Source organism: Cetorhinus maximus, chromosome 8, assembly GCF_964194155.1.
Source record: "Cetorhinus maximus chromosome 8, sCetMax3.hap1.1, whole genome shotgun sequence".
In the NCBI taxonomy this organism is placed as follows: domain Eukaryota; kingdom Metazoa; phylum Chordata; class Chondrichthyes; order Lamniformes; family Cetorhinidae; genus Cetorhinus; species Cetorhinus maximus.
Genome location: NC_135886.1, coordinates 15,896,730 through 15,921,620, shown reverse-complemented (window position 1 = coordinate 15,921,620; position 24,891 = coordinate 15,896,730). Strand labels below are relative to the sequence as shown.

Genomic DNA, 24,891 nt, shown 5'->3' with positions numbered 1-24,891 from the left:
TTCATTTTTTGAGCCCGAGTGGAGAAAAGGCAGGAAGGAGGGGGAACTCATCACTCAGGGGAGGGGGGGGCTGCCCTGTGCACATCGGGGGGGCAGCCCTCCAGGATGTCACCCCCCCCCACTTTGTCGTTTCTCACCACCGCCGCCCCACCCCCCCACCTCCAAAATCTAGACCCTCCCCACCCCTCTCTCCCCACCTCCCTGGGCTCTCAGGCCTCCCCCCCCCACCCCCCCATCCTAATATCCCAGGACTTACCTGTCTCCAACAGCCATTGCTCTGCTACCTGCTCCTCCCTGCAGTCCTGGCATTTGCCACGACTGAGCTCTGGGGCTGCCGGGACTGCTAGGTCTCACGGCCAATCAGATTGGCCGGCAGCTCTTGAGGGTGGGACTCCCTGTCCACTGAGGGGCAGAAGCCCCACGGTGAGCTTGTCTAGCTCACCAGCCGTGGAGTGAGCTTTTTCCAGGTGCATTGTCTGCTGGCCGACCTCCTCGGCGGTGAGGGTGGGGGGTGGGGAGGGTGGGGGTGTGCTGGTGGTGGGTGGTGGGGGAGGGGGCTGCAAGTGATCAGTCAGCAACCCCAGCCCCAGTAAGATCCAGCCCCGTGTATTGTGGGTAGAATCATTTCAATGTGCAGAGGGGGGGCACAGGAAAAAACTATCGGATTGCCATGTCCTAGTTTAATGTCTCAAGCATCGGTTGTTTGTTTAAAATCCAACCAGACAAAAAGAAGCACGGCACACCTGGGACTCCACACTAGTGCTAACAGAGACCGGAGAATAGAGGATAAGTGGGTCATTTTTGGATTGGCAAGCTGTAACTAGTGAAGTGCCATGGGGATTATTGCCGGGGCCTCAGCTATTTACAAACTACCCTCATGGCCTGGGTGAATGCCTGGTTGCTAAATTTGCCAATGATGCCCAAGTTAGATAGGAAAGTAAGTTGTGAACAGGACATAAGGAGTCTGCAAAGGGATACAGACAGGTTCAGTGAGTGGGCAAAAAATCTGGCAGATGGAGTATAACGTGGGAAAGTGTGAACTGGTCCACTTTGGCAGGAAGAATAGAAAAGCGGCATATTATTTAAATGGAGAGAGATTGCAGAACTCGGTGGCACAGAGGGATTTAGGTGTCCTGGTGCACAAAAACGTTAACATGCAGGTACAGCAAGTAACTAGAAAGGCAAACAGAATGTTGCCATTTGTTGCAAGAGGAATGGAATATAAAAGTGGGGAAGTTTTACTGCAGCTGTACAGGGCCTTGGTGAGACCACATCTGGAATACTGTGTACAGCTTGGTCTCCTTATTTGAAAAAGGATGTAATTGCGTTAGAAGCAGGTCAGAGAAAGCAACTCTTTCCCAGGATGAAGGGTTATCCTATGAAGAAAGGTTGAAACAGGCTGGACTTACGCCCATTAGAGTTTAGAAGAATGAGAAGTTATCTTATTGAAACATATAAGACCCTGAGGGGACTTGATAGGGTGGATACTAGGAGGATGGACACTGGGAGACCAGAAATAGAGGATACAGTTTAAGAATAAAAGGTCTCCCTTTTAAGGCGAAGATGAGGAGAAACGTTTTCTCTCCAAGGGTCATTAGTCTGTGGAATTCTCTCTCCCAGAGAGCAGTGGAGGCTGAGGCATTGAATTTATTCAAGGCTGAGTTAGAACTTTGATCGACAAGGGAATCAAGGGTTATGAGGGGCAGACAGGAAAGTGGAGTAAAGACCACAATCAGATCAGCAATGATCTTATTGAATGACAGAGAAGGCTAGAAGGGCAGAATTGCCTACTGTTCCTATGTTCCTATGTTCCAATGCTTATTCCAAGTTGTGATACCCGCTGCATCAATCTGACATGTCTATCTCCAAAAGGAGTGGTCACTGTCCCCTCTGTAAGTTGAGGGTGTAAACTATTCTCTGAAGGACTTGTGCTGTACAATTATTTGCAATAGGGACTAAATCAAGACTAACCCAATCCAACGCTTGCAGGTGAATTCAAAGGTACTAGAGAGGGGTGAATGTTTACTCTAACTGCCATCGCTATCGCTCATCCTGATTTCCCCCCTTCCTGATCACCCCTGTTTCCAGTGGTCACCCTCCTCACTTTCTGAGTGCCCTTTCCTGGTAGCTCCCATTTTCCTGTCCCCCTGTAAGGACTTAGCTGAGCTGGCGATGCCAGAAATATTGCAGCCATTTGAGCTGCTTGTGGGTGCCCATTAATTGCCCCCATCTCGCCAGCTCAGTGATAATGATGTCCCAGGCCCAATATTAGATGTGCCTCAGGCCTATCCCTTCAGGTGCAGGGATCACCTCCTGGGCCCGGTCCATGGCGGTGAGAGCGAATTTCGAGACCTTAATGTTTACGGTGACACAAGGGGTAGCTGGTGGGGCTGAAATGATTAGCAGTGGGCTCCAAGCTGCAATGCTGAAAATGTTGTTTGTTCTGCTAAGTCTTGACATCTGGGATTTACTGAAAACAAACCTTAACCTCGGAACGGCTGTTCCTTCCTGTCTTAGCTAAAAATACATAAAAAATAAATAAATGGCATGTGTGACTCTCCACCATTTACCAGCCATTGTGAGGAGCCCTAAAGTAAATGGACTTTGCAGCAGAACAATCAATGGAAAAGCAAAATATTATTTAATTGGAGAGAAACTACGGAATTAACCCCGCAGCTGTGGAGGGTCTTGGTGAGACCATGCCTGGAATATTATGTGCAGTTTTGGTCTCCTTACCTAAGAAAGGATAGAAGGAGTGCAGTGGAGGTTCACCAGGCTGGTTCCTGGGATGGCAGGATTGTCATTTGAGGAAAGGTTGGGCCGACTAGGCCTGTATTCACTGGAGTTTAGAAGAATGAGAGGGGATCTCATTGAAATATATAAACTTCTGACAGGGCTGGACAGGCTGGATGCAGGGATGATGTTTCCTCTGGCTGGTGGGGGGATGCCTAGAACAAGGGGTCACAGTCTCAGGATACGGGGTAGGCCATTTAGAATTGAGATGAGGAGTAACGTCTTCACTCAGGGGGTGGTGAACAAATGGGATTCTCTACCACAGAGGGCTGTGGAGACCAAGTCACTGAATATATTTAAGAAGGAAATAGATAGATTCCTAGACTCTAAAGGCATCAAGGGGCATGGGGATCGAGCGAGAGTATGATGTTGAGATAGAGGATCAGCCATGATCATATTGAATGGTGGAGCAGGCTCGAAGGACCGAGTGACCTACTCCTGCTTCTATTTTCCTATGTTTCTGTTTCTAGAATGCCACAGTACAGAGGGACCTGAGTGTCCTTCTACATGAATCACAAAATGTTAGCATGCAGGTACAGCAAGCACTTAAGAAGGCAAATGGAATGTTGGGTTTTATTGCAAGGGAGATGGAGTATAAAAGTAGGGAAGTCTTGCTTCAATTATACAGAGTGTATGTGAAACCACACCTAAAAGTACCGTGTACAGTTTTGGTCTCCTTATTTAAGGAGAGATTCTACTTGCAACGGATACAGTTCAGACAATTCAGAAGGTTCACCAGGTTGATTCCTGGGATGAAGATTTTATTTATTCTTCCACGGGATATGAGCAGCACTGGCTAGGCCAGCATATATTGTCCATCCCTAGTTATCCCTGTGGCGAGCTGCCTTCTTGAACCACTGCAGTCCATGTAGCGTAGGTACATCCACAGTGCTGTTAGGGAGGGAGTTCCAGGATTTTGACCCAGCGTCAGTGAAGAAATGAAGATATATTTCCAAGTCAGGGTGGTGAGTGACTTGGAGGGGAACTTGCAGGTGGTGGTGTTCCCATGTGTCTGCTGCCCTTGTCCTTCTAAGTGGTAATGGCCGTGGGTTTGGAAGGTGCTATGAAAGGAGCCTTGGTGGTTTGCTGCAGTGCATCTTGTAGATGGTACACATTGCTGCTACTGTACATCGGTGGTGAAAGGAGTGAATGTTTAAGGTGGTGGATGTGGTGCCAATTAAGCGGGCTGCTTTGCTTAGGATGGTGTCAAACTTCTTGAGTGTTGTTGAAGCTGCACTCACCCAGGCAAATGGAGTGCATTCCATCACAATCCTGACTTGTGCCTTGTAGATGGTGGGCAGGCTTTGGGGAGTCAGGAGGTGAGTTACTTGCCACAGAATTCCCAGCCTCTGACCTGCTCCTGTAACCATACTATTCATATGGCTAGTCCAGTTCAGTTTCTAGCAAACCCAGGATGTTGATAGTGAGGTATTCAGCAATGGTAATGCCATTGAACATCAAGGGGTGATGGTTAGATTCCCTCTTGTTGAAGATGGTCATTGTCTGGAACTTGGAACAAAATCCTGGAACTCCCTCCCTAACAGCACTGTTCCAAGGGAAATTAGGGATGGGTAATAAATGCTGGCCTGGCCAGCAATGCAGCGCTGCGATGAATTTAAAAAAATAATGTTACTTGCCACTTGTCAGCACAAGCCTGGATATTGTCCAGGTCTTGCTGCATTTGGCCATGGACTGCTTCAGTATCTGAGGAGTCGCAAATGTTGCTGAACATTGTGCAAATCATCAGCGAACATCCCCACTTCTGACCTTATGATGGGAGGAAGGTCATTGATTGAAGCAGCTGTAGATGGTTGGGCCGAGGACACTACCCTGAGGAACTCCTGCAGTGATGTCCTGGAGCTGAGATGACTGACCTCAAACAACCACAACCATCTTCCTTTGTGCTAGGTTTGGCTCCAGCCAGTGGAGAATTTTCCACCTGATTCCCATTGGCTTCAATTTTGCTAGGGCTCCTTGATGCCACACTCGGTCAAATGATGCCTTAATGGCAAGGGCAGTCACTCTCACCTTACCTCTGGAGTTCAGCTCTTTTATCCATGTTTGGTCCAAGGCTGTAATGAGGGAATGCTGAGCAGGTTTGACCTAAATCTTTGGAGTTTAGAAGAGTATAAGCTGATTTTAATGTAATATATAAAATTCTGAGGGAAAGGTAGATGTTGAGAGGATGTTTCCCCTCATTGGGGATTCTGGAATTTGGGGGCATAGTTTCAGAATAAGGGGTCACCCATTTGAGACAGGGATGAGAATGAATTTGCTTCTCTCAGAGAGCCGTTAACAATTGGAATTCTCTGTCCCAGAGAACTGTCAAGGCTGAGCCATTGAATATATTCAAGGCAGGTTCTTGACCTATAGGGTGTCAAAGGTTATGGGAGGCAAGCAGAAGAGTGAAGTTGAGGCCAAGATCAGATCAGCCATGATCTTATTGAAGTGCAGAGCAGGCATGAAGGGCCCAATGGCCTACTGCTCCTATTTCTTATATTCTTAAGCTCTTATATGCATTCACGGTGGCAAAGAGATATTTTAAAAACTTATAATGATAATGTAAATTTCAATTCATTCAGACAATGCATTTAAAACATGTTGGAACATCCTAAAGCATGGAACATCAATCATCCAGCAAGCAACAATGGGCTGGCTGAAGGTAGAGAGACTTTGAGAGCAGAGGGCTGAGATGATGAATGACCCTACTTTCTGATGTGGAGTGTTACTGAGGGTTGGCCATGTTGTGAAAGAGCAATCTGGCCTCTTAATATTTTGCTACACAGTTATGTATCTCGTCAAATAATGACCTTTTTCATTGCCAGATGGTGCAAGACGCAGAGTTAAAGATACACCTAGACTGAGCAGATGTAGCAGAGTTAAATACAATGAGAAGAAATGGTTTGGTTAAAGGTTGGGTTATAAATGCCAACAGAGGTCAATGGTCTTTCGTCAGAACAAGGTTCAGCTTGCATCTGGGGCCTGTGTTGACATAAACAGGGTGGCATCTGGGATGTGGCAAAGAGAAGATCAAATGGGTTTGTAGAAGGTGTGAATGTTGGATGAGCCAAACACCTTTCCAGAAAGTCCTTCCTTAGGGTTACACACCTGGATAAGTTACTGGACATTTAACCAGTGAGTACAGGTATATAATCCAAACAGATGATTATAAAATAACTACAAGAAAAACACATTCTCCTTTTGGGATGCCTGTTGCAATCCTACTTTAAAAGCTGCACTAAAGCAGGAATTTTCCACATTTGCTAAATAAGTCAAAGGTCATCCACTGGAACTATTTTTTATTCTGACCCACGGCTAGATATGTAAAATGTCTTTCCCTCTAGACAGGCAGATGCTCTGTCTGATTTATACATGACTAATTCTGCCTCTGGCTACAATACATACCTGACACACAAACTACAGCATTAACTTGTTCCTAGACATTTGCAGTAATGTTGTTCACCCACCAACTCGTTCCGCCAGCTACATTGGGGGAGGGGAGTCCCTTTTATAAAGAGATACCTTTCTTTGAAAAATCATCTTACATTTGCAAATAAATATCCTCCCACCTTATCCTGGAGAGATGAGTCATTCAGACACAGGCACCAACAGACTTCATACAAGTGGCCATTGTTTTTTTTGTATATTTAGTCATTCTTGGGCGTGGGCGTTGCTGTCAAGGCCAGTTGCCCTGGAAAGGTGGCGCTAAGCTTTCTATTTGAACCACTGGTGGCAGGTTTGATATATCTAAGTGCCTTGGTGGACCACTTCAGGGGCAGTTAAGGGTCAACCACATTGGTGTGGAACTGGAGTCACCTCTACACCCAGAGTGGGTAACGATGACAGGTTTCCTTCCCTAAAGGACGCTCTAAAGGTATAAGTCTAGACAAGAAAGAAAGAAATAAATTGTATCTCCTAAACTCTGGATTAGTAATCCAGAGGCCCAGGCTAATGCTCTGGGGACACGGGTTCAAGTCCCATCACAGCAGCTGGTAGGATCTAAATTCAATTAATAAGTCCTGGAGTTAAAAACTAATCTCAATAATGGTGACGATGAAACCACCATCGATTGTTGTAAAAACCCATCAAGTTCACCAATGCCCTTTAAAGAAGGAAATCTGCCCTCCTTACCTGGTCTGGCCTACATGTGACTCCAGGCCCACATTAATGTGGTTGACTCTTAACTGCCCTCTGATAATGTGGTTGACTCTTAACTGCCCTCTGAAATGGCCGAGCAAGCCACTCAGTTCAAGGGCAATTAGGGATGAGCAACAAATGCTGGCCTTGCCAGCGACACCCACATCCCATCACAGGATAAATTTTAGAAAAGCACATTTCACAATCTCAAGACTTCCCAAAGTGTATCACCTCCACTGAAGTGCTTTCGAAGCATAGTCACTGTTGTGAAGTAGAGAATGGTTGTCAGGGGTTTCTTTCATCATGGGGCAATTTCCATTTCAATTTCCATTGAAACCTGGGCACTTTCCAATGGGAGTCATTGAGTACAGTAGTGATCAACCTGGGAACCTTGACTGATTTTTTTGAACATCGCCTGTATGAGCCTCTTTTTCACGTGAGTGCTGATCACACGGATCAGGAATCAAACCTGGGACTCCCTGGGATGAATGGCTGGGTTTCTCATTGAGTCATTTGCACAAGAGTCTATGATGAAATCGTTGCCTCATAAACTGACATCTGTAGTCGATTCTAATCCAATATCTTGGTTGCAGATCAGATTCTGAAAGCTGAGATCCAGCAGCCTGGTTTATTAGTGGTAAGTTCTAGAAGGCAGTTTAGGGGCTGTTCTCTACCCCCAAAACTTCCATCTGCACTCCCATTGGAGGTAGCAACTTGGCTATTTCTTAGGATTGTAGAATCATACAGCACAGAAGGAAGCCATTTGGCCCATTGTGCCTGTGCTGGGTCTTTGGAAGAATGACCCAGTTAGTTCAACTCCCGCTGTTCTTATCCCATAGCCCTGCAAATTCCCCCTTTTCAAGAATTTATCCAATTCCCTTTTGAAAGTTAGTGTTGAATCTGCTTCCACCACCCTTTCAGGCAGCGCATTCTAGATCATAAAAACTCAATTGTGTGAAAAAACTCTCCACATCCTCCCTCTGTCTCTTTTACCAATTAACTTAAATGTGTTCAGGGTTACGAAGAAAGTCATATGGGATTCGAAACATTAACTCTGTCCCTCTCTCCACAGATGCTGCCAGACCTGCTGAGCTTTTCCAGCATTTTCTGATTTTATAATGTGTGTCTTTTGGTTACCAACCCTCATCCCAGTAGAAACAGCTCTTCAATATAATCTATATCAAAACTCTTCATAATTTTGAACAAATTAATTAAATGTCTCCTTAACTCCTCTGCTCTGAGGAGAACAATCCCCCTTTCCCTGCACATAACTGAAGTCTGATATCATTCCAGTAAATCTCCTCAGAACCCTCCTTGAGGGAATATCATATGGTAATTTGATACATGACATGTAGTGAGTGTAACATGCTCAGGAGGAACAGGTGAGTTTGGGCCTATGGTTCCCAAAGCTCACTCCTGCTCAGTAGGTCTGGCAGCATCTGTGGAGAGAGGAACAGGGTTAATGTTTCAAATCCCATATGACTTTCTTCGTAACTCTGAACACATTTAAGTTAATTGGTAAAAGAACCAGGGGGAGGAGGTGGAGAATTTTTTCCTCACCACATGTCTGGGTCTGTTAGAGATTCATTGATAGAGATCGATCACTGTGATTTGTCAATAACTCCATTAGTGTATCATGTGACTACCAGGACGGTAGAAGGTGGACTCGGTGGATTCTGGTCTATTTCCATCCAGCTATTCCCATGATTCTATGTCATACAATGAAACTTCCTGGAAATGTAACACCAGATTTGACAGCCCCTTCCAAATCTCGCACTCTCCCAGGGCAAGAACAGATTACCCCCCCACATCACCGTGGCCTTTTCCCCTAAGGTAAAAGTTGTTTAAGATTCTCCCTATGGTGGTCTGCCTCTTGCGGGCATCATGTATCAATTTAAGAGTGTGCCAAGTGGCATGGGAGAGAGCAGATAGAAATGATGTAGGACCTGTTACAGTAAAGGAAGAGATGATAGAAGGAGTTCTGAAAGGAGAGTTCTGATGAAAGGTCATCGACCTGAAACATTAACTCTGCTTCTCTCACCACAGATGCTCCCAGGCTGCTGAGTGCTTTCAGCATTTTCTTTTTTTATTTAGAGATTATAGAGTTTTGTCGGTAAGTTATTGCTGTTGAGGGAGAAGGACAGCCAGTATGCAAAATGATCCCCAGTTCATATTCCCTTAGTCTGCAAGCATTGTAAAGGGCTAGCTATATCCTTGCTCCTTTTAGAAGGTGAAAAGTGTACTTGTATTTCATAGCCAGTAAAGAAAGGGGCTGGTGTTAGCCTGCCTGTAGGTGATAGAGTTCAGATTCTGTTAATAGCCGAGTGAGAAAGTTGGCACTCAATACCAGTCCTGGAATGAGGGAGTTGTGACTCAGTGCCACCTCTCCGCAAGTGACATTAGTGAAATTTCAGGCATAAAGACAGAAAATGCTGGAAATGCTCATCAAATTGACAGCATCTGTGGAGAGAGAAACAGAGCTAGCCTTTCAGGCCCATGACTTTTCAGCATATTTCCAGCATTTTCTGTTATTATTTCACGTTTGTAGCATCAGCATTATTTTGCTTTTGCTATTTCAGGCATGGTTTCTGCCTGGACACCCAGCATTCTGTGACTCCTGACGTTAGTTTTCCTGAGGACAGTTCACAGGTCAGTGTGTGAAACTGTGGAATTTTGTTCTGTGATTGAGCATCACACATTTCCCGCTCAGTTGGTTTAACGTGCCAGCCTCTCCAATTGTGGACATGCTTGAAAAATGGTAAAAATAGGCGTATGAAAGGTACAGTGAAATTATCTGAGAGGCAAGTGAGTGAAGCCAGCTCTGTTCCATTTTCACTTCCTATAGGCTGCATTTCAATTTCTATAGACTCCAATGGACTACACTCACTTCACAGTTACCACAACTCCAAAGGACATTGTGTGGTCAGGGTCTAGATGAAGGTTTGGGGGATTGTCTATTTTCCCACAGTATGCTGCTTGAGTCTGTTGTTTCTCAAAATTATTACTCTTTATTTACAGCAAGTGTTTACACATTTGGACCTCTACACGAGGTTGGAGCTTCTCCTCCTTCCAGATCTCTCTTACTTCTCAGTCATGTGATCTGACATCATTATTACATCAGCATCATGCATACATCTGATGTTAACGCTTTACATCTTGCCCCAAGTCTTTATCCCCATCGCATTTACATCTACGTACATCTCCCCCCAAAGTCTCAGACTTCACAGGGTTAGTATCTGAGGTGCATTGACCAATCTCCTTGATCTCGTTCTGATCTCCTTTCGAAGTCGAGGATATTCTGTCCCCTCTGTTCTGTCACTGTGAGTGTTCTTCTCCTGGGTGGCTGTAAAGCAGGCAGTAAGTCTTTCTTCTTCTTTATCAGGATCTGAGTAGTAAGCTCAAGTTTCTATAGGCTTTCTCTCCAAGGATATTAAGGTGCTGCCGTTTCTCCTTATGATACCCTGGTCTGACTCAATCCTGTACGATCTTGGTTGTGGAGATTTTTTCAATGATTGTGCCTTCCTTCAGTTGGTCTTGGACCCACAGTCTCTCTCCAGGCTTCACACTGGGAACTCACGCACTCTAAGCCTGTGATTAAAGTTCCAAGCCTGGTTGCTTCTCTGTTCTTCCTCACGCTGTTTTACCCTCTCATGGTGATATTGGGTTTGAGTTTTTATTCTAGAGATGGAAGCCGTGTTCTCAATCTCCTACCCATTAGTAACTCTGATGGTGAGAAACCATTCTGTAGTGCTGAGCTTCAATACCTTAGAAGAGCTAGATTAAGGTCCTTGTTTCCTTCAATAAATCTTTGACAGTTCGCACCGGTCTCTCAGCTTCTCCATTCACTTGAGGATAGAGAAGTGAACTGGTACATTCATTTGTGAAATTGTGGAACAGCTCATTAGCAAATTGTGGTCCAATGTCAGACAGTACGATGTCCAGGCTGCCATATTTTGTATAAGTTCTCTTGAGGGATTAGACGGCTGTTTGTGCTGTGATACTGTGCAATCTGAGTGGTAATCAATGACAATAAGGAAAGTTTTCCTCCTAAATTCAAACAAGTCCATTCCCAGACGTTCCTGTGGCCTTGATGGAAAAGTAGAAGGTAATAGTGGCTCTTTTTATTCTTGGTTGTTTACAGCACAGAATAAAGACAGTTAGAAATTATTTCTTTGATAGAACGAGTAATGCCTGGCCACCAGACTGATTGCTGGGCACTCACACGACCTTTTGCTATTCCTAGATAACCCTCGTGAAGTCTTTGAAGAATATCGAGCCCAGGTGTTCTTGGTGTAACTAGTCTCTCATTGAAGATTAGTAAGTCATCAATGACAATGCACTGTTCAAAGTACTGCCGTAGTATTGGATTATTGGGGATATAGTCTGGCCATCCTTCCAGACAATATTCTCAGATTTGGAGACAGTTTTCATCTCATTGCTGGGCTTGTTTTACTTCCTTCAACTTTTTTGCAATAGATGGTAAGTGCAGAGTGATGTATATGCTTCAACCTCCCCAATGAAGTGTAAATCCTCTTGTCTGGTACCTTCTGTTTGTATTTGTGACAGTGTGTCTGCCATTGTTCGATACTTCCCTTGCACATACTCTGTGATGGTTAATACACAGAAAACAGAGAGTAGGAATAAATGGGTCATTTATGGGCAGGCTGTGACTAGTGGGGTACCGCAAGGATCAATGCTTGTGCCCAACTACTCTCAACCAAATCAATGATCTGGATGTGGGGATTAGGTGTAATATTTGCTGTCCAAGTTTGCAGATGACACAAAACTAGCTGGAAATGTGAGCTGTGAGGAAGAGGCAATGATGCTTCGAGGAGATTTGGAGAGGCTAATTGGGTGGTCAAAAACTTGGCAGATGGATCACAATGTGAAGAAATATGAGGTTATCCACTTTGGTAGGAAAAACAGAAACACAAAGTATTTTGTAAATGGTGAGAGGCTGGGAAGTGCTGAACATCAAAAGGAGGACTTGGGTGTCCTTGCTCATGAGTCACTGAAAGCTGACATACAAACATACGAACATATCAACAAGGAGCAGGAGTAGGTCATTCAGCTCCTCGAGCCGGCTCCATCATTTAATAAGATCATGGCAGATCTGATAGTAACCTTAGATCTGTACCCCACCTATCCCAATAACCTATCTACTTCTGCCTTAAAAATATTCAAAAGCTCTGCTTCCACCGCCTTTTGCAGAAGAGAGCTCCAAAAACTCACGACCCTCCAAGAGAAAAAAATCTCTCCTCATCTCCATTTTAAATGGGCGACTCCTTATTTTTAAACAGTGACCCCTAGTTCTAGATTCTCCCACAAGAGGAAACATCCTCTCCATATCCACCCTGTCAAGATCCCTCAGGGTCTTATATGTTTCAATCAAATCGCCTCCTACTCTTCTAAACTTCAACAGATACAAGCCTAGCCTATCCAGCCTTTCCTCATAAAACAACCCACCCATTTCTGGTACTAGTCTGGTAAACCTTCTCTGAACTGCTTCCAATGCATTTACATCCTTCCTTAAAATAAGGTGACATGCAAGCAATTAAGAAGGCAAATGGCATGTTGGTCTTTATTACAAGAGGATTTGACTAAAGGAGTAAAGATGTCTTACTGCAATTATATAGAGCCTTGGTGAGACCACACCTGGAGTATTGTGTACAGTTTTGCTCTCCTTACCTAAGGATAGATATACTTGCCATAGAGGGAGTACAATGAATGTTCACCAAATTAATTCCTGGGATGGAGGGATTGTCCTATGAGGAAAGATTAAATAGACTGGGCCATTATTCTCTGGAGTTTAGAAGAATGAGAGGGGATCTCATTCAAACATACAAAATACTTACAGGGCTCAACAGGGTAGATGCAGGAAGGACAGATAGATCCCCCTGGCTGGGGGTGGGGGGGTCTAGAACCAGGGGACACAGTCTCAGAATAAGGGCAGACCATTTAGGACCGAGATGAGGAGGAATTTCTTCACTCAGGGGGAAGTGAATCTTTGGAATTCTGTGCCCCAGAGGGCTGTGGAGGCTCAGTAAGACTGAGATCGATAGATTTCTGCACATTAAAAACATCAAGGGATACGGGGATAGTGCATGAAAATGGTGTTGAAGTGGAAGATCAGTCATGGTGAAGTGGGCTCGAAAGGATGAAAGGCCTACTCCAGCTCCTATCTCTTATGTTCTTAAATTCTTAAGACTCTCAGGACTGCTCTGACTCTACGATCATGCTCTTCTCTCGTGGAGCCATGTATAAGTATGTCATCCATATGGATTATTACTCCTTCCATGCCTCTAGAGTGTGAGACATTGTTCTGTGGAAAAATACCTGGAGCAGATGCTATTCCAAAGGCCAATCCATTGGAACGATAATGACCGAATGGCGTTATAAATGTGGTCAGCAATCCAGATTCTTTGTCCAGAGGCAACTACCAAAATCCAGTGTTTGCATTCAGTTTGGTGGATAAAGTACTCTTGGCTAGTTTGGCAAGGCCTCCACCGAGGCCATCAGGTGGATCTCACGTTCCACTGATTTGTTTAGTTGAGTTAAATCCATGCAGATTCTTATTGAGCTGTTTGGCTTTAGGACTATAACCAGCCCTGAACACCATTTTGTTGGCATGGTGACCAGTGAGATAACCCCTTGTTGCTGCATCTTTTCAATTTCACCCTTGACTTTGTCCAAGAGTGGGTGAGGGACTTTCCTCGGTGTAAAGAGGTAAATTGGTTCAGCATGAGCTCGTAGGGTGATATGATACTCAGTCTTTAATTTCCCCAGGCCTGTAAACAATTTTGGAAATTCATTTTGAAATGTGCTGCTATAATTCTCATCAGCAAATTCATCCACTTCATAGATTAATTTCAGCATTAGGCATGCCTTTCTGCTTAGCAGAGAGCATTCTTGATTTTGAATGACAGGGAGAGGTTCAAGTATTCTTCAGTCTTTATAATTCAGCATTGCCATGATTTGGCCTTTCACATTTAAAGTTGTCCCACCGGGATCCTGTAATTTGATACAGAAAGGTTGCAATCTAATCTGTTTGAGCCATTTGGCTTCATCTGATAAAACAGAAACCCCTGCTCCTGTGTCTAGCTTAAAATCTGTGGTGTTTGATACTTCACTACTTGTTTTCAGTATCATTTACCTCCCCCAGGAAGATTAGTTCCTTACCTTGAGATCCTTCTACTTCTTGTATGTGGTTCAATTTTAAACTTTTCTCCCTCTTTTCACAGGTTGTCAGGATTTTAGAAGGGCAAACAGTTCTGAAATGGCTGATTTCTTCCACAGTTGTGGCACTCTGCACCTGTGCCCCCTCCCCCAACCCCCCACCCCCCCGCCACACACACACACACACTCCCCCCAACCACTGGACCTTCTTCTCACTTGTGCGGTTTGTTCTCACCACACCGAAGGCATATCAAAATGACGTTTGGTGCAATTTTCCCTCTTTTGGTGAGCTAGAGTTTTGAGGCGCTTTCTCTTTTATGGCTTACAAACTGAATGGCGTCATTCAATCTTCTCCATGGGGCCTCCCTTTCCTCATGAACAAACACCCAATTCTGTTTCCTGAGTTCCGTTTGTTTCTCAATCTGCACCGCTTTCACTCGTGTTAAACACCCTTTTGTCTGATAATGCTTAGATCTGATAATGCTCCATCTCAGGCCCCAACTAAGGTTCAGACATGAATCAGCTCATCCTTTAAGATTCCATAATCACATTTCCCTGCCATCTGATCGAGCTCATTGATGAATGAATCCATGCTTTCACTTGGTCTTTGTTTTCTTCTTTTAGATTTAGCCATGCCTATTATTAAATCCACGCAAACATTGAAATAAGAGTCGAAAGCTTGCAGGGCTTCTTCATAAGAAGTTGAAGTCTCATCTCCTGCCTTGCTACCATGTCATCGGTGATAGATCCTACTGCATAGAGTAGTGTTCTGACCTGGTCTTTTTGATTTTTTTTCTGTGTCGATCTCAGCTGATGCTACTACTGGACAAGTCAGATCCCAGAGTGAAACTAGGTTGATAGATCCTAACTTTTTTTAAAAAAAAATCATGGAGGTAAGTTACTGAGCAAATTCACAAGAGTATAATGATGAACTTCTAAGAAAAAAATATTTATTGAATAGAGAAAATGAACTATATTTCACCAGCCAAAAATGTTGGATAAATCTCAATACAAACACAAGAAAATTATTCAAATATTCACTATTCCTTCACCCAGCTATCTCATTACAGACACATACAAATTCAGAAAGATAAAACAATTTGCCATATCTGTCTCATACTCTAATATTCAGGGTAAGGATGCAGTGCATGTGAACCAACTGGCAAACTGTGGTCGGACACCCCACACTCCAAAGTAAATGACAGATACGACTAAAGCAGATTCTGTGGATTTCTCAACAACCCACCCAGATACTTGTTACACTGTGAGCCAACTAGTCTCTCCACATTTGAAGATCTTGCTTTGGAGTTCTCTCTCCAAACCTTGCTCCCACTCAGACAGCTTCAACAAGGATCCACTTCCAATGTTTAAATTTCACCTTCTGAGACGCCTTTTCCCTGGATCTCCATGTACACTCAAACTTCACCTTTCAAGCACGCTTTCAGATCTTTGGCCATGCAAAGCAGAACAAAGGGTACCTTTCCCCTTATGGCTCATAGCACAGAGTCACCAACCTTCAGCTTCCCTCTCAGATCTTCAGGGCTTCTCTCAAGCCCAATTTACTTCAAGTCTACTCCTCACAGCTCTCTCTTTAAGTTGGAACCTTTTTCTCCAGTCCTTTCTCTCAACTTTACTTAACAGGGTCTGTTGCTGATCTGTGCCCTTGTCCCTTACCTGGGACTGTCTTCTGGGAACCTCTTCCTGTTGCACTCCCTGGTTTGGGACCTTCTCGCCGTCCCCCTTCCTGTGTCCTGCTCCCTGGGACACCTCTCTAATGACACTCTGGTTTAGGTCGCCTGGCCTCCAGTTTCATGCTGTTTCACTTTTTTTCTTCCTTTTCTTCTGTGCATGTGTGCAGGGCCAGTTCCCGGGCTAAAGAACATTTAAAAAGTCTAACTGTGCATATCTAGCCCTGTCCCAGCTGTCACATGCTCAGTAGGCACGGAGATTGTAAAAAAAAAATGAATTGCGCATGTACAGCCATTTCCTGGCCAGTGAATGTGTAGAAGTACAAAAGCCCACCAGGAACAGTTGTCCATGACCTCTGAATGCCCGATCTCTGACTTCTGATTAAGGTAAGTATCAAAATTTGTTAGGTTTGTGTATTCCTGAAGCAGCCCTGTACCTTGTGAATCTTTTTTCTCCAGTTTTTCCAGCTCTGGTGGCCTTCTGCACTCTGTAATGGTTCTGGGAGTGGTAACATGGATTCTATGCTTTTGCTGAGTCCTGGAATTGTTCCTTCTTCTGTGCTGCTACTTGCTGCTTCTGGCCTGTGCTCACTGCTGTCCGGTCTCCGGGTCTGTGTCACAGCTTGTATCTGCTGCTCCCGTGATGCTCTGCCACATTAGTGTGTCTTAAATTGTTATCTTTTTTTCTTCGTGCCAGCCCTATATCTTCTATTTAAGGTTTGCTGGGTCTTTTACTCGCTGCCACCATGTTTTGTTGTGTGGTTGGGCTCTAGATGGGGAGTTTAGGGATTTTCTAATCTCCCAAATTATGCTGCTTGAGTCTGTAGTTTCTCAAAACAATTACCCTTTAGTTACAGCAAGTGCTCACCCATTTGGACCTGAGCATGAGGTTGGAGCTTCTCCTCCTTCCAGATCTCTCTTACTTTTGTCATGTGATCTGACATCATTATTACATCAGCATCAGGCATGCTTCTGATGTTAATCCTTTACTCTATATCTCCCCCCAAGTCTTTATCCCTATCATGTTTACATCTTCCTACAATGAGCTGATCCACAAAATTCTTGTGTAACTCCCTCTTCACATAACTGGTGACCACAAATCTTTTTCCACTGATGTTAAAGTGGAAATTCAAGGTTGCACTCTGTGATAACAGTGGTGACTGTTATATTCACAGCAGAGTCCATAGAAACAAGTAGTGCATATATTTCAATCCCGTCAGGTTTAAAACTTCCTTTCTATTACAGTACTACATGTGTGTGTTATGCAACTGAAATGAGTAACAGTTCTAATAGCTGAACCATATTCATGTTTGGCAGAGAATTCGAAAGAAAGAAGTTGCATTTATATAGCACCTTTCACATTCTCAAAACACCTCAAAATGCTTCACAGTCAATAAAGTAAATTTGAACTGTGGCCACTGTTAAAATGTAGGAAATGCAGCAGTCAATTTGTACACAGCAAGCTCCCACAAATGCAATGTGATGATGACAAGTTAATCTGTTTTAAGCATTGGTTTTAGGGTGAAAATAGGGCCAGACACTGGGAGAGCTCCCCTACTCTTCTTCAAATCGCAGCACCTCCTATATCCACCTGAGAAGGTAGATAGGGCCAAAATTTAAAGTATCATTCAAAAGCCAGCACCTCCAAAAGTGCAGCATTCTCTCAGTACCACAGAGGTAATAGATAATTATCTGGAGCAGGAACCCGGACGGTGGCCAGGAGTGAGGAACAATCAATGGACTTCAGGATCAAGGGGGACTGGATAAGTTAGAACCTAAGAATGTAAGAAGAGTAGGCCATTCAGCCCATCGAGCATGCGTCGCCATTCAATGAGATCATGGCTGATCTGATTGCAGCCTTAACTCCGCTTTCCTGGTCCCCATTAACCCTTGGCTCCCTTGTAGATCAAAAATCTGTCTAACTCAGCCTTAAATATGTTCAATGACCCAGCCTCCACTGCTCTCCGGGGAAGACAATTTCAGACCAACAGCCCTTTGAGAGAAGAAATTCCTCCTCTTCTCCATCTTAAATAGGAGACCCCTTGTTTTTAAATGGTTCCCCCCCTTTTCTAGATCCCCCCAAGAGGGGAAACATCATATCAGCATCGACCCTGTCAAGACCTCTTAGAATCTTATATGTTTCAGCAGGATCACCTCTGTTTCAATGTGGCCCTGGATGTTCCTATTAAAATATCCATTGGAGACTAACGACTAGTGACACACAAGAGCATCGGGAAAGCAACGACAGTGCATCACAATAACATTGGAAGAGCATAGGAAGAACATCAGAGTGCATTGGGAGAGTGTCAGGAGAGTGGGAGAGATTTAGGAAAGGGTCAGGAAATAAACAGAGCACACTTGGAGATCCCCAGGTGCGCACTGGCAGAAGGTCGGGAGAGAAGAATCAGGAGAGAGTTGGGAGAGGATGGGAGACAGTTGGAAGAGGGTCAGGAGAGGATGGGGAAAGGATGGAGAGAGCTAGAAGAGGACTGACAGTGGGCCAGGAGAAGGCCGGGAGAGGGATAGGAAGGTGTCGGGAAAGCAGAAAAACAAACTAAAATTTCTAACAGGGACACCTCAGTCAAAATGATGGAGAAGCCAATGAAAACCAAAGTAACTGAGTTATTGCAAACGATGATAATTGTAGATGATTAGTATTGGTTGAGATTTAACTATCTTAATTAAAGGTAAATAAATAAAGGAAGAATTAAGCCTCTCTCTCTCTCTCTCTCTCTTTCTTGTGGCTGATGTAGGTGTAGAGCAACTATTGCAATTTAACATTCAGGTGGTTAAGCCAGATCACTGCATCAAGAGCAGCAGAATGTATTGCTGTGATGTCTAATTGTTATTTGTAAATTAGTCATTAAGTTATTATATATTCCATGGTCTTTTTTGAGTGACCACAGGTGCATACAGGAGATATTTAAATTTTCCATTTGTACATCAAGCATCTGCTCTTGTTTGTGCTGATATGGTTTTGGGTTTGTGGAATTTTCTGGAACATCGAAGCCAAGGATCTTCTGCCCCAGGTCTTTGACGTTTGTGGCGATTTCTGAACTCCATTCAGCTTTCCAAGTTTCATTGGGGTTGCATTGTCGAAGGTCAAGGGGTGAGGTTCAAAGTGGTGTTGAGGGAGGTTGTCAAAGTCCTGCTGGATGGGGAGATGTTCATTTTCCTCAACAATCTGGACCTTCATGGAGAGTTGCAGCTGTTTTGTGAAGGTTTGCCTTGAACTTCCACATCCAGAAATATTCCGTCATGGTATTTGGAAAACTGTTCAAGGTGGAGTCAGTGTCACTGAAGACAGCAGCTTGCATGATTAATAATTAAGTAATAAACATAGAAATTAATAATTAAGAACTGATTTGAAATCAAGCTAATTCTATTTACTAATTATATTCTAAACATCTAGCAATTCTATTAATTCTAAAGGAAGTATTGTAAACTATTAAACAAATAATCATTTAGGATAAGTAACTATGTTAAGTATTTAAAAGGGAATAAAATAAATTAAAATGATTTGAAATTATTTTAAATGAGAATTCAAAATACATAAATATTAAGTAAAGAAATAATAAATCGGAATTAAAGTGAAACTAAGATAAAACATTTAAACAGGGTAGGAGCCATATATACAATGTACAAGTCGACTCTGGAGAGAATTGCAGGGCAGCACAGACCAGTTGCCAACAATCCCTGGGCCATGTGGGAACTCCAGGACACTCCAGGATAATGTGTACTCAAAATATCTCCAGTTGCTTGAACTTGAACTCAGTGGGCGGCGTTTTATGATTCCCTGTGGGCGGATTTGCAGGCGGGGTCTGTAAAAATCTGTGGTTGACTTTCACCACCATCAACCCACCAGCCTTTACCATGCTGTGATTTTTATAGGCGATGGACAAGGCCTCGGTTGGCCCACCTGCCCTCACACAAATTGAAGCCCTTATGTGGCCAATTAATGGCTTCTTAAGGGCCGCTTCCCACCAGGGCCACAATATTTTGGCAGGTGGGAGGAGGTTGGGGACAGGGTGAAGGCCTGGCAGGGTGGTCTGCTCAGGGCTCAGATGGAAATGGGATATTGCCTCCTTCATGGGCTCCCTTTTACAATCAGGGCCCAACCACCCCAAGATCTGTCCCAGGTGTCCCTTAGGAACATGGGAACATGGGAGCAGGAGGAGGCCATTTAGCCTATCGAGCTTGCTTGACCATTCAAATAGATCAATCTCTGCCTTGAACATATTCAATGATTGAGCTTCCACAGCCCTCTGGGGTAGAGAATTCCAAAGGTTCACCATCCTCTGAGTGAATAAATTCCTCCCCATCTCGGCCTTAAATAGCCTGCCCCTTATTCTGAGACTATGTCCTCCGGTACTAGCCAGACTCCGCTAGTAACAGACTGCCATCCTGAGAACGATCCATTTATCCCTACTCTCTGTTTCCTGTCCATTAAACAATCCTCAACCCATGCCAGTATATTATCCCAAATCCCATGTGCTCTAATTTTGTTTACTAACCTCCTGTGTGGGACCTTATCAAAAGCCTTCTGAAAATCCAAACAGACCACATTCACTGGTTCTCCTTTATCAATGCTACAAGTAACATCCTCAAAAAACTCCAACAGGTTTGTCAAACATAATTTCTCTTTCATAAATCCATGTTGACTCTGCCCAATCATATCATTATTTCCCAAGTGTCCAGTTATCACATCCTTTATAATAGATTCTAACATTTTCCCTGCTACTGAAGTCAAACTAACAGGTCTGTAGTTCTCCATTTCTCTCTCCCTCCCCTCTTCAATAGCGGGGTTACATTTGCTACTTTCCAGTCTGCAGGACCCTTTCCAGAATTCATAAAATTTTGAAAGATAATCACCAACGTATCCATTATCTCTCTAGCCACCTTCTTCAACACTCTGGGATGTAGCTCGTCAGGCCCAAGAGATTTACCAACCTTCAATCTAATTATTTTTTTGAGTGCTACCTCTTTATTAATTCTAATTTCTTTTAGTTCCTCATTTCCACAAGCCCCTTAGTTCCCTGGTATTTCTGGGAGATTTCCTGTATCTTCCTCCATGAAGACAGACACAAAGTCATTGTTTAGTTTCTCCACCATTTCCCTATTCTCCATTATAAATTCTCCTGTCTCCGTCTGAATTGGAACCACATTTGTTCTTGCTAATCTTTTCCTTTCACTTACCTAAAGAAGCTTTTATAGTCCGCCTTTATGTTTCTTCCTAGCTTGCATTCATATTCTCTTTCCCCTTTCTTTATCAGTTTCTTAGACTTCCTTTGCTGGATTCTAAATTGATCCAAATCCTCAGGCTTATCACTTTTTATGACAACCTTATAAGCCACTTCCTTTGACCCCCTACCCCCATCCTTTGCACTCCATCTCTAATGCCCCTTTGCACCCCCAAGGTCCCCTGTCCTGGCCCTGCCAAGAGCCGCATTGTGCACACCTCGCATCCTGGCTCCTCAATGTCCGCTACTGGATGCAATCCCAGCAGTGGCCACTACTCCCAGTGGTGCTGCTAAGACCAGTGAGCTGCTGACCAATCAGATGACCTCCAGCTCTTGGAGATAGGAATTCTTCCCCAGGTGGGAATTCCTCCCCAAATGCTCCTCAGCATTTTAAATGACATAAGGAGTGAAGGTGAGTTCCCTACTGAATTTTCCGGTTGGAACCACGCCAACCATTAACTTCTGCCAGGGGTTTTCTGAGCTTGAGGAGTGGCTGGAGTCACTGCGGGGCATACAGAGGCTGAGAATTTCCTGGATAGTACATTCCAGAAGGTGGTCGCCCCACAGAGAGTTCAGGACAGTAAATGAGTAGCCCTCTATCAGGCTAGAAAGAGACAGGTAGCAAAGAAAATCTCCGGGAGTGCAAGTTTTCAACATTGGATACCAGTGAGGGTGGCAACCCATGAAATGAGTGCAATCCCAGTCTGCGCCTTGGGGCCAAAGGACTTCACGGGGCACCACAAAGTGTAGAAATGTGGTGGTTACAGAGGATTTGGTATCAGGGCAATAGACAGGCACTTCAGCAATCACTGAGGTGAGTCTCACATGGCGCACTGCCTCCTTAATTCCAGGGAAAGGGGCATCATGGAGAGAACGTAGAACATTCCGCCAGGGGAAGGGTCCACATTGGAACAAATGAGATCGGAAGGAAAGGGTTGAGGTGCTGCAGGCAGAGCGTCAAATGTTAGGAAGGATTTTAAAAACAGATCTCACGTGGAGTAACGGCTGGGTTACTCTGAGTGCCGTGCAATAGTGGGTATTGAATAAAATAGGTTAACCTGTGGCTGAAGACATGGCTCAGGTGGGTGGACTTGAGATTCCTGGGGCGTTGGGACTAGTTCTGGGTCAGGAGGGGCCTGTTCAAGGTCAATGGGTTTTACCTCAACAGAGCTGGCACCAGTGTCCTCATTAATAGGATAATTAGTGCCGTGAGGGTGATTTTAAATTAATTTGGCGGGGGATGGGCACCGGGATGACACTTTAGAGAAGGAGAAAAAAGATGCACAGACGACTGGGAGTGCCAAATAGCACCAGAATTAAGATTATTTCAGAAATAGGAGGGATCAGACAGGGAGAAAATGCAAGAATGTCTAATTTGAGTTTAGACTGTCTGTACATCAATGCACGGAACATGTAAATAAGATTGGTGAGCTGCAAACTCATTCCCCACATGGGATTATGACCTAATGATGATGACAGAGACCCTAGCTCAAATATGGGGTGAGTTAGGAGCTTAATATGCCTGAATAAAAGATATTCAAGAAAGAAATGGAAAGGGAAAAAGGAGGGTGTTTGCAGTATTGATCAAAGAAACTATTATAGCATTGCAGGGGGATAATGGAATTGAAGAGTCAAAGACTGAGCCTATTTGGTTAGAATTAAGGGACAATAGAGGGATTATTACACTGCTGGGTGTATAATGTGGGCCACCAAATAGTGGGAAGAGATAGAGGAGAACATTTTCAGGCAAATTACTGAAAGGTACAACAATTCCAGTGTAGTGATAATGGGGGACTTCAATTATCAGAATATAGACTGGGATAGGAGGAGAGCAAAGGGCAAAGAGTGGGAAGAATTCCTGAAATTGGTACAGGAGAACGTTCTAGATCAGAATGTTTCCAGCCTAATGAGGAAAGTGTACACTTGTGTTCCCCTGGGTTTGATATTAAGATCACTGCTTTTTTTAATCCATATTATTAACTCTTAAATGCCCTGTGAAATGACCGAACAAGCCACTCAGTTGTATCAAACCTCTAGTTCATTCAACAATGGGGGAGCCCCCAACACATCAGTGCAAAAGATAAGGCTGAAGCATTTGCAACCAGCTTCAGCCAGCAGTGCCGAGTGGATGATCTGGATCCTCTGGAGGCCCCAGCATCACAGATACCAGTCTTCAGCCAATTCGATTCGTTTCACGTAATATCAAGAAACGGCTGAAGGCACTGGAACGTGCAAAGGCTATGGGCCCTGACAATATTCCGGCAATAGCACTGAAGACTTGTGCTCCAGAACTTGCTGCGCCCCTAGCCAAGCTGTTCCAGTACAGCTACAACATGGCATCTACACGGCAATGCAGAAAATTGCCCCGGTATGTCCTGTACACAAAAAGCAGGACAAATCCAACCCGGACAATTGCCGCCCCATCAGTCTACTCTCCATCATCAGTAAAGTGATGGAAGGAGTCATCAATAGTGCTATCAAGCAGCACTTGCTTAGTGATAACCTGCTCACTGATGCCAAGTTTGGGTTCAGCCAGGGTCACTCAGCTCCTGACCTCATTACAGCCTTGGACCAAGCATGGACAAAAGTGCTGAACTCCAGAGATGAGGTGAGAGTGACTGCCCTTGACATCAAGGCAGCATTTGACCAAGTGTGGCATCAAGGAGCCCTAGCAAAACTGGAGCCAATGGGAATCAGGGGGAAAACTCTCCACTGGTTGGGGTCATACCTAGCACAAAGGAGGATGGTTGTGGTTGTTGGATGTCAGTCATCTCAGCTCCAGGACATCACTGCAGGAGTTCCTCAGGGTAGAGTCCTAGGCCCAACCATCTTCAGCTGCTTCATCAATGACCTTCCTTCCATCATAAGGTCAGAAGTGGGGATGTTCACTGATGATTGTACAATGTTCAGCACCATTTGTGACTCCTCAGATACTGAAGCAGTCCATGTCCACATGCAGCAAGACCTGGACAATACCCAGGCTTGGGCTGACAAGTGGCAAGTAACATTGGGAAGTATTTATTAAAACAATACCAAGGGTAAGGGATTTCAGTTCTGTGGAGAGACTGGATGCTGGGATTGTTCTCCTGATACCAGAGAAGGTTACGAGGAAATCTCATAAAGCTTTTTTCAAATCATGAAGGGTTTGATAGAGTAAATGGGGAGAAACTTCCCAGTGGCAGGAGGGTTGGTAACTAGCGCATATTGATTTAAGGTGATAACAGCAAAACAACCAGGGGCGACATCAGAAAAAATATTTTTACACAATGAGTCTCATGTTCTGGAATGCACTGCCTGAAAACAAAATCAACAGTAACCTTGAAAGGGGATTTGGATCAATGTTTGAAGAAAAGTGCTATCCTGGGTTAGAGGGACAGTGCAGTAATTGAGCCTAATAGGACTGCTCTTTCAAAAAGTCAGCACAGGTGTGGTGGCTGAATGGCCTTCCGTGCTGTCTCATTCTACGATGGGAAAAAAGAAAGTACATCACAATACTCTTGCCCACATTAATATGAACCTCTTCAGGCATCTTGCCTGTTTGTCCACACAAGCCTCTTTTATGACATTTTGCTAGAACTCTGGTCTCATTGAGTTACAAAGCTTGGTGTTTCTCACAAGTTTGTGAAGAGACATCTCTACAACAACTTCTCAGATCATTCCTGAGCTTACGAGACTTTGATAGAATTACCTTTGAATATCATGTCAGCCTTTCCACAAGATTACATTTGGACAACTTTCCAACATTTCAAGGGCAGCGTCTCCAGACTTGTTGCCAATAAGCTTTTGTTTATGAGACCGTCATTGGGAATCTTGCCAGTATTTTCACAGTCCATTTGGAACTTTGCTATTATTACAAG

At 44.1% G+C, this 24,891-nt stretch overlaps 1 long non-coding RNA gene across 1 annotated transcript in view; it reads right to left on the bottom strand.

The window, feature by feature from the left end:
• Nucleotides 1-16,999: 16,999 nt before the first annotated feature.
• LOC144683460 (uncharacterized) overlaps nucleotides 17,000-24,891 on the bottom strand; it is a 97,688-nt gene continuing 89,796 nt past the window's right edge. The window contains exon 2 of the long non-coding RNA XR_013577259.1: nucleotides 17,000-19,104. This is a non-coding gene — a long non-coding RNA (uncharacterized LOC144683460). The remainder of the gene's footprint in view (nucleotides 19,105-24,891) is intronic.